The sequence below is a fragment of the Oncorhynchus keta genome, chromosome 22 (assembly GCF_023373465.1).
Source record: "Oncorhynchus keta strain PuntledgeMale-10-30-2019 chromosome 22, Oket_V2, whole genome shotgun sequence".
Lineage (NCBI taxonomy): Eukaryota > Metazoa > Chordata > Actinopteri > Salmoniformes > Salmonidae > Oncorhynchus > Oncorhynchus keta.
Window position 1 is genome coordinate 18,902,464 of NC_068442.1, and position 8,664 is coordinate 18,911,127.

Sequence of the window (8,664 nt, forward strand, 5' to 3'; positions counted from 1 at the left end):
CTGTATGTTATCACAATCACACCATGAGTAGTTAATCATGAAACATACACCCCCGACCTTTCTTCTTCCCGGAGGGTTCTTTATTCCTGTCTGCACGATGTACTGAGAACCCAGCTAGCTGTATGGACGGGGCCATGTTTCTGGTCGTAATGATGGTGAGTTAACGCCGCTCTGATAACCAAAAGTTATTTCTGGCTGTATGTAATAACACAAAAAAAATTATGGGCTAATAATGTAAGAAATAACACACAAAAAAATCTAAATATTGCAAAGTTGCTTAGAAGCAGAGATGCCATATCTGTCAGCGCCATCTTACATTTGGTTTTAAATATTCTTAAGTATCAAAAGTAAATGTAATTGCTAAAATTTATTTGAGTATCAAAAGTAAAAGTATAAATCCTTTCAAATTCCTTATATTAAGCAATGCAGACGGCACCCTTTTCTTGTTTTTAAAATGTATGGATAGCCAAGGGCACATGCCAACACTCAGAGGCAGTAGGGATGACCACGTGTTCTCTTGATAAGGTGAATTTGACAAATTTCCTGTCCTGCTAAGCATTGAAAATGTAACGAGTACATTTGGTTGTCAAGGGAAAATGTATGGAGTAAGAAATACAATATTTTCTTTAGGAATGTAGTGAAGTAAAAGTTCAAGTTAAAAAAATATCAATTGTAAAATAAAGTACAGATACCCCCAAAAAAAGAGTTATTATTTATAATGAGATCCTACCCCGGCCAAACCCGGACGCCCTATGGGACTCTCAATCACAGCCTAATGAGATGCACCATGGATTCAAACCAGGGACTGCAGTGACGCCTCCTGCACTGAGATGCATTGCCTTAGACCACCGCGCCACTTGGGAGCCCAAGTAGGACTTACCAAGTAGGACTTAATTAGTACATAAAATAATTTTCACAACACTTTTACGCTGCAGCTACTCTCTGTTTATCATATATGCATAGTCACTTTAACTATACATTCATGTACATACTACCTCAATTGGGCCGACCAACCAGTGCTCCCGCACATTGGCTAACCGGGCTATCTGCATTGTGTCCCGTCACCCACCACCCACCACCCACCACCCGCCAACCCCTCTTTTACGCTACTCTCTGTTCATCATATATGCATAGTCACTTTAACCATATCTACATGTACATAATACCTCAATCAGCCTGACTGTATGTAGCCTCGCTACTGTATATAGCCTGTCTTTTTAAAGTTGTTTTATTTCTTTACCTACCTATTGTTCACCTAATACCTTTATTGTACTATTGGTAAGAGCCTGTAAGTAAGCATTTCACTATAAGGTGTTGTTGTGTACCTGTTGTATTCAGCGCACGTGACAAATAAACTTTGATTTGATTTGACTGCTCTTGGCCGTACCACACCGTAGACTGTATGTGGCCGTAGACACACAACTATAAGGACTGCTGTTTTCCCACAGAACACTATAACAGCTGGCACTCTCCCACTGCTATGGCAGATTATTTATTTCATAGGGAAAAGCAGCAACATCATGCACTACATAGCCGCGGGTCTATATCAGTCTGCTAATACAGGATTAGTAAAGGCCCAGTGCACTAGTTTTGTGGAAAAAAAATAACTAAATGTATATGTGTTTACCAGAATTTGTAACTTGAGACACTCTTATCCAGAGCAATTTACAGTAGAGAGTGCACACATTTTCATACTTTTTCATATTGGTCCCCCGTGGGAATTGAAGCCACAACCCTAACATTGCAAGTGCCATGATACAAACTGAGCCACATCACCACATCATCACAAACCACTTGATGTTTCAATGTACTCAATTGCTGTATTGTACATTGTTTTTCTTCATGGTGATGGAAAGTCTACAGGTACAAACCTAGATGACCAGCCTAAGTACAATACATGAATGTACATTTACATTAAGTAGTTTGTTGTTTTCCATATTATTTGATCAAGAAATGTGTTAATTTGATATGATCTTTTGTGTCTTTGCCCATAACTTTGCAACATCCATTAGAATGACAATGGCAGAGAAAGGGACAGGGCAACAACTTCTTCAGAATTCAGAATGACCTACTTGATCCAAATCAGTCAGGTTTCAAGACTAGTCATTCAACTGAGACTGCTCTTCTCTGTATCACGGAGGCGCTCCGCACCGCTAAAGCTAACTCTCTCTCCTCTGCTTTCATCCTTCTAGACCTATCGGCTGCCTTCGATACTGTGAACCATCAGATCCTCCTTTCCACCCTCTCCGAGTTGGGCATCTCCGGCGCGGCCCACGCTTGGATTGCGTCCTACCTGACAGGTCGCTCCTACCAGGTGGCGTGGCGAGAATCTGTCTCCTCACCACGTGCTCTCACCACTGGTGTCCCCCAGGGCTCTGTTTTAGACCCTCTCCTATTCTCGCTATACACCAAGTCACTTGGCTCTGTCATAACCTCACATGGTCTCTCCTATCATTGTTATGCAGACGACACACAATTAATCTTCTCCTTTCCTCCTTCTGATGACCAGGTGGTGAATCACATCTCTGCATGTCTGGCAGACATATCAGTGTGGATGACGGATCACCACCTCAAGCTGAACCTCGGCAAGACGGAGCTGCTCTTCCTCCCGGGGAAGGACTGCCCGTTCCATGATCTCGCCATCACGGTTGAAAACTCCATTGTGTCCTCCTCCCAGAGCGCTAAGAACCTTGGCGTGATCCTGGACAACACCCTGTCGTTCTCAACTAACATCAAGGCGGTGGCCCGTTCCTGTAGGTTCATGCTCTACAACATCCGCAGAGTACGACCCTGCCTCACACCCCCTTAAAAGATTTAGATGCACTATTGTAAAGTGGCTGTTCCACTGGATGTCATAAGGTGAATGCACCAATTTGTAAGTCGCTCTGGATAAGAGCGTCTGCTAAATGACTTAAATGTAAATGTAAATGTAAACAACTCTTACAAATCCATCTATTGAATCCTGCAAGATACTGTTCTTCATTATAAACTGGGTGGTTCGAGCCACGAATGCTGATTGGCTGACAGCCATGGTATATCAGACCATATACCATGGGTATTACAAAACATTTATTTGTACTGCTCTTATTACATTGGTAACCAGTTTATAATAGAAACAAGGTACTTCGGGGGTTTGTGATATATGGTCAACACGCCATGGTTTAGAGCTTTGTCCAGGCACTCCGCGTTGCGTATACAACCTCTCCTTGGGCCTTATTGCTTAATTATACAACAACCTTTTTTTGCCAAAGCAGAGATGCTGCAATTTTTTTTTATCCCTCTACAGACTCTACAGATGTCTATATCGGCCCGCTAATACTAGTAAAGGCTAAGTGCACTCCTCTTGTGATTATGTAGAGTACCAGTCAAACGTTTGGACACACCTTCTCATTCAACAGTTTTTACTTATTTTTCCCATTTTCTGTAATGTAGAATAATTGTGAAGACATCAAAAGTATTAAATAACACATATGGAATCATGAAGTAACCAAGAAAGTGTCAAACAAATACAAATATATTTTATATTTGAGATTCTTCAAAGTAGCCACACTTTGCCTTGATGACAGCTTTGCACACTCTTAGCATTCTCTCAACCAGCTTCATGAGGTAGTCACCTGGATTGCTTTTCCAACCGTCTTGAAGGAGTTCCCACAAATGCTGAGCACTTGTTGGATGCTTTTCCTTCACTCTGCGGTCCAACTCATCCCAACTCATCTTGGGTTGAGGTCAGATGATTGTGGAGGCCAGGTCATCTGATGCAGCACTCCATCACTCACCTTCTTGGTCAAATAGCCCTTACACAGCTTGGAGGTGTGTGCTGGGTCATTGTCCTCTTGAAAAACTAATGATAATCCCACTAAGCACAAACCTGGTTAAACATGGCTAACACAATTCTAAATAAATCACCAACAGTGTCAACAGCAAAGCATCCCCACAACATCACACCTCCACCTCCATGCTTCACGGTGGGAACCACACATGCAGAGATCATCCGTTCACCTACTCTGCGTCTCACAAAGACACGGCGGTTGGAACCAAAAGTCTCACATTTGAGACGGACAGATTTCCACCGGTCTAATGTCCATTGCTCGTGTTTCTTGGCCCAAGCAGGTCTCTTCTTATTATTGGTGTCCTTTAGTAGTGATTTCTTTGCAGAAATTCGACCATGAAATCCTGATTCACGCAGTCTCCTCTGAACAGTTGATGTTGAGATGTGTCTGTTACTTGAACTCTGTAAAGCATTTATTTGGGCTGCAATCTGAGGTGCAATTAATCCGTGTCAATTTTAGCATGTAAATCTTAGTGGGACAAACTCAACAAAAGAAAGTAAGATGCATGCCAGCAAAGACACTACACAACACTAAACAATACATTAATTGCACTATATGCAGCGACAAGTGGTGCCCACAAACTGTTAGGGCCTACATCTTACCACAGCTACACCTGGCTATCAGCGGAGCCTTGTCTGGCAGCGAAACAATTCATTCAGACTCGTTTACTGTCTTTTTAAAAACCATAGCTGATATGGCTGACTTGCTTAAACAAATGTGGTTTCTACTGACAATTGAAATGTACAAACTATGGCATAAGGGGACGATGAGCGGATAAGAGGCATTACGTAATTTCGATTAAGATATTAATGAGTGAGCTACGGTAAGATGGACGTAGTTAATAACTATTTGTTCAGTACTTTTGAAATGTACAGCGACAGAATGCAGAACATGGGATGCTCTTACAGTATTTTCCCATAGGATAAAGGGGGCATATAAGCAGACAATGAAACCTCTTACAATATTAAATGATGACATTTCTCTAAAACAGGTTACAGGCTGCAGCACCACCGTGTCAGAACATTAATGTTAAGCAAAATGAAATGAAATAGACCAAATGATTAGGGTGAGGCACATGGGCTACTAAAAGCTTACTACACAACATACACTTAGAATGACTTTCTTAGCTACAGTATACATATCTCTCTGGCATCCCACATCATTTATGAAGCAGCATAAGACATTTCTGGACTTGTTGTGATGTGCTTGAACAGGAAAGTGGCGCGGCGGTCCTCCATGGGCAAATTTTGTCATCAAAGAGAAAGATTCTGGATTAACAGTTCCCGAGTTGAATGACCGTTCAAAAACGTGTTATTCCCTTCTTCCCAGTTGCAATACTTGCAGTTAGCCACTGTCAACGATTCCTTCCAAACAACTCATTGTTGAATTTGCGATTTCCAACTTGTTGTGTAATGTTTATGTCCAACGGCCGATGAGCACCGATACATTTTTATCTATATATTTTCTTCTTTATTTCTCTTGATATGACAAGTATTAAGAAGGATTTGCCAGTACACTTGATTCATGATGATGATGACTGCTAGCTAAGATTTCTGTGGCCAATGACATAGAGCCTTCTTGGAAGAGCACTTCTAATGTAACGCTATGGCAGTGCCCAAAGGCCTCACATTGTTGACGCCTAAACTTACTAAAGGCAGTGACAGTGTCCTCATGAGTGACAGAACACGGAGTCAATCACGGTGCAATGCTGAGCCAATCACAGTGCAATGCTCCTATTTTCTGCTGGCCTGCCCCACCACCACAGAAAGCACTGAGCTAGGCTGAAATACCTGCATTTTGGAGCGGACTGTTTGTACGCGGCGTTATTAACGCAATAATATGTATATATTTTACATTGTTTGCAAACTGATATGTGACACATATTAATGCCACAATAACATGCAAAACAGGCCACCCCCAAAATAAAATCATATATATATATATATATATATATACATTTTTATTTATTTATTTTGGGGGGAAATAATGTGGGGCTCAAAACAGGCTCCGCCCCACCTGCCCTGAATGACGGGACGCCACTGCAGTTAATTACCGATTTCTGAGGCTGGCAACTCTAATGAACTTATTCTCTAAAGGTAACTCTGGGTCTTCCTTTCATGTTGCGGTCCTCATGAGAGCCAGTTTCATCATAGCGCTTGTTGCTTTTTGCGACAGCACTTGAAGAGACGTTCAAGTTCTTGACATTTTCCAGATCTTCATGTCGTAAAGTAATGATGGACTGTCGTTTCTCTTCACTTATTTCAAATGTTGTTGCCATAATATAGAAATGGTCTTTTAACAAATAGGGTTGGTATACAGAAAATAGCCCTAACTTGTCACAACACAGCTGATTGGCTCATTCAGGAAAGAAATTCCACAAATTAACTTTTAACAAGGCACACCTGGTAATTTAAATGCATTCCAGGTCACTACCTCATGAAGCTGGTTGAGAGAATGCCAACCGTGTGCAAAGATATCAAGAAGAATCTCAAATATATTTTGATTTGTTTAACAGTTTTTTTGGTTACTACATGATTCCATGTGTTATTTCATAGTGTTGATATCTTAACTATTATTCTTCAATGTAGAAAATAGTAAAAATCAAGAAAAACCTTGGAATGAGTAGCTGTGTCCAAACTTTTGACTGGTACTGTGCAAAATTTGCTATTAATATATTTTTGCAATTCAGATTTTTCAGGGGGAGCTGCAGCATCTTCAGCACCCCTACTTCCCACAGCTATGATGCACTGATAAATAGTTTACATTCATCTAGGTCTTTATCTTTCAGACAAGCACAAACCCGTATATGTAATGGATGTCACACTAAATCATAATTTTATTGCACTAAATGAAGGTAACATTCTTCACAGTTTAAAGCTGGTCTCACAGGCTGACATAAATATATCACCCTTACCTTTTAACCTTGTCAGAGAGGAGGAGCGGCAGGTGCCAGTACAGCTAGGAGCGGCCAGAAGGATGGAGAAGATGGAGGAGGCGGTTGTTTTGTTTGAAACTGATGGCTCGTCGAGTGAAGATGAGAGAAGGAATGGATTGCCGTGGCTAACAAGAAGGGAAATAAGACAAGTAAAGTGGGCGTGGAATCTAGTGAAGCCTTGCTCTGCAGACTGTATCGCCCCAGCCTCCTGCCTGCTGTGCCAGTGGGAGGCGGGGACAAACAGGCCTGGGCAACTCCAGTCCTCGGGGGCCTGATTGGTGTCACACTTTTTCCCCTGCCCCAGTTAACACACCGAACTCCAATAATCAACTAATCATGATCTTCAGTTAAAAATGCAATTTATGTAAATCAGCTGTGTTTGCTAGGGATGGGGAAAAAGTGTGACACCAATCAGGCCCCCGAGGACTGGAATTGCCCATGCCTGCACCTAGACAGTGTCCTTCGCTACCGCCTGTTGGGCACGGTTTCTTGGGTACACAGTAGGCGGGCGATCATGCAGGAACCAATGGGATGCGCGGGGCGTTCCTGCAGATGCATAAATGCCCACATGCAGGAACTCCCTGAATGGCGGGTTGCAGTTGCACACTATTGGTCAGATAGTGAAGGAATTGATCCCATTGACACATTAAAATATCAACCTGATATTTACATACTTGTGCAAATATTTCAATGGGAGAAACATTGATACATTATGGTTATTGGAGGAGGCAATCAGAAACTGAAAACAAATACACACACACACACAAAATTAAGCCATCTAGCATGGCTTACTTAGATAACATTACTGTAGCTGGCTAACAGGTGTTTTTTTGTGCAGGTGTTATACCAATTTTGTCTCTTAGCGGATTATAGCAATTCGGGTTTCAAACTACTTCGTCCCTTATTTCAGGGTTATTTTTTACAAGTTGTAAAGTGAAAAGTGGATCAGCGATGGCTAGAAGGCCGGTGACGTCGATCGCCAAACTCCGCCCGAACAAGGAGAGGGACCGACTTCGGTGGAAGAGGTGACACCCAGTGTGTGAACAACAGTCTGATTGACATCTTAAAGGGGTAGTGTCCGGAGAATGAAACAACTTGTTGATGATGATGATGACTCGTGTCCAGGCTGGCTTATGCCGTTTATTTCCTTTTCTTGAAAGTAAAGACATAGATGCTAGATTTGGAAGTTTTTACTTTAAGTGCATTTGAATATCATAAAGTTGACATATTTATATTGAACTACAAAACAACAGATAGTTCTCATATCCGCTCCCCTTCCTTTAACAGCATTCCACTAACTTCTCCGAGCAACAGGTTCACTCCTTCTTCTGCCCATTTTTATTTCTATTTTCCTGCCTATGCCAAGAAACCAATGGTCTCATCGCTCATAGCAACAGTAAACAACGGCCTTGGAAAAACACTTCACATCCCCAACATAATCAGAATCCATGTAGGCCCACACTTACAGAGGTTGAGCTAACCATAGATACTATATGATACCTGTATGATACCTACATAGATACCTCAACTTCGTATCGGGCCTAACAACACCAGTGCCAATATATATTCCAAACACTCAGGCATTATCACTTAATATTGGCTATGGTGCTAACAACAACTAACGTGACACAATTTGGTGACAACAAATCAGTTCTATGTAGGTTACCTTACTTTAGTTATTTCACAATGAGAAACTGAAAGTTTTATAATGCTTCAGTGAGTTGTCTGTGAAATCAAATTGTAGCAACTTGTAATAACCTACAGTTTTTGTCATATAAATGTTCAAAGCTAAATGGTATCTGGCAGGCATCTATTGCAAATTCCATTTGCAAATATTAAACCCTAGCCAGCAGCTCTAGCAGCACTAAGCTAAGCTACACGTGCATTGGCTTGTTGGCT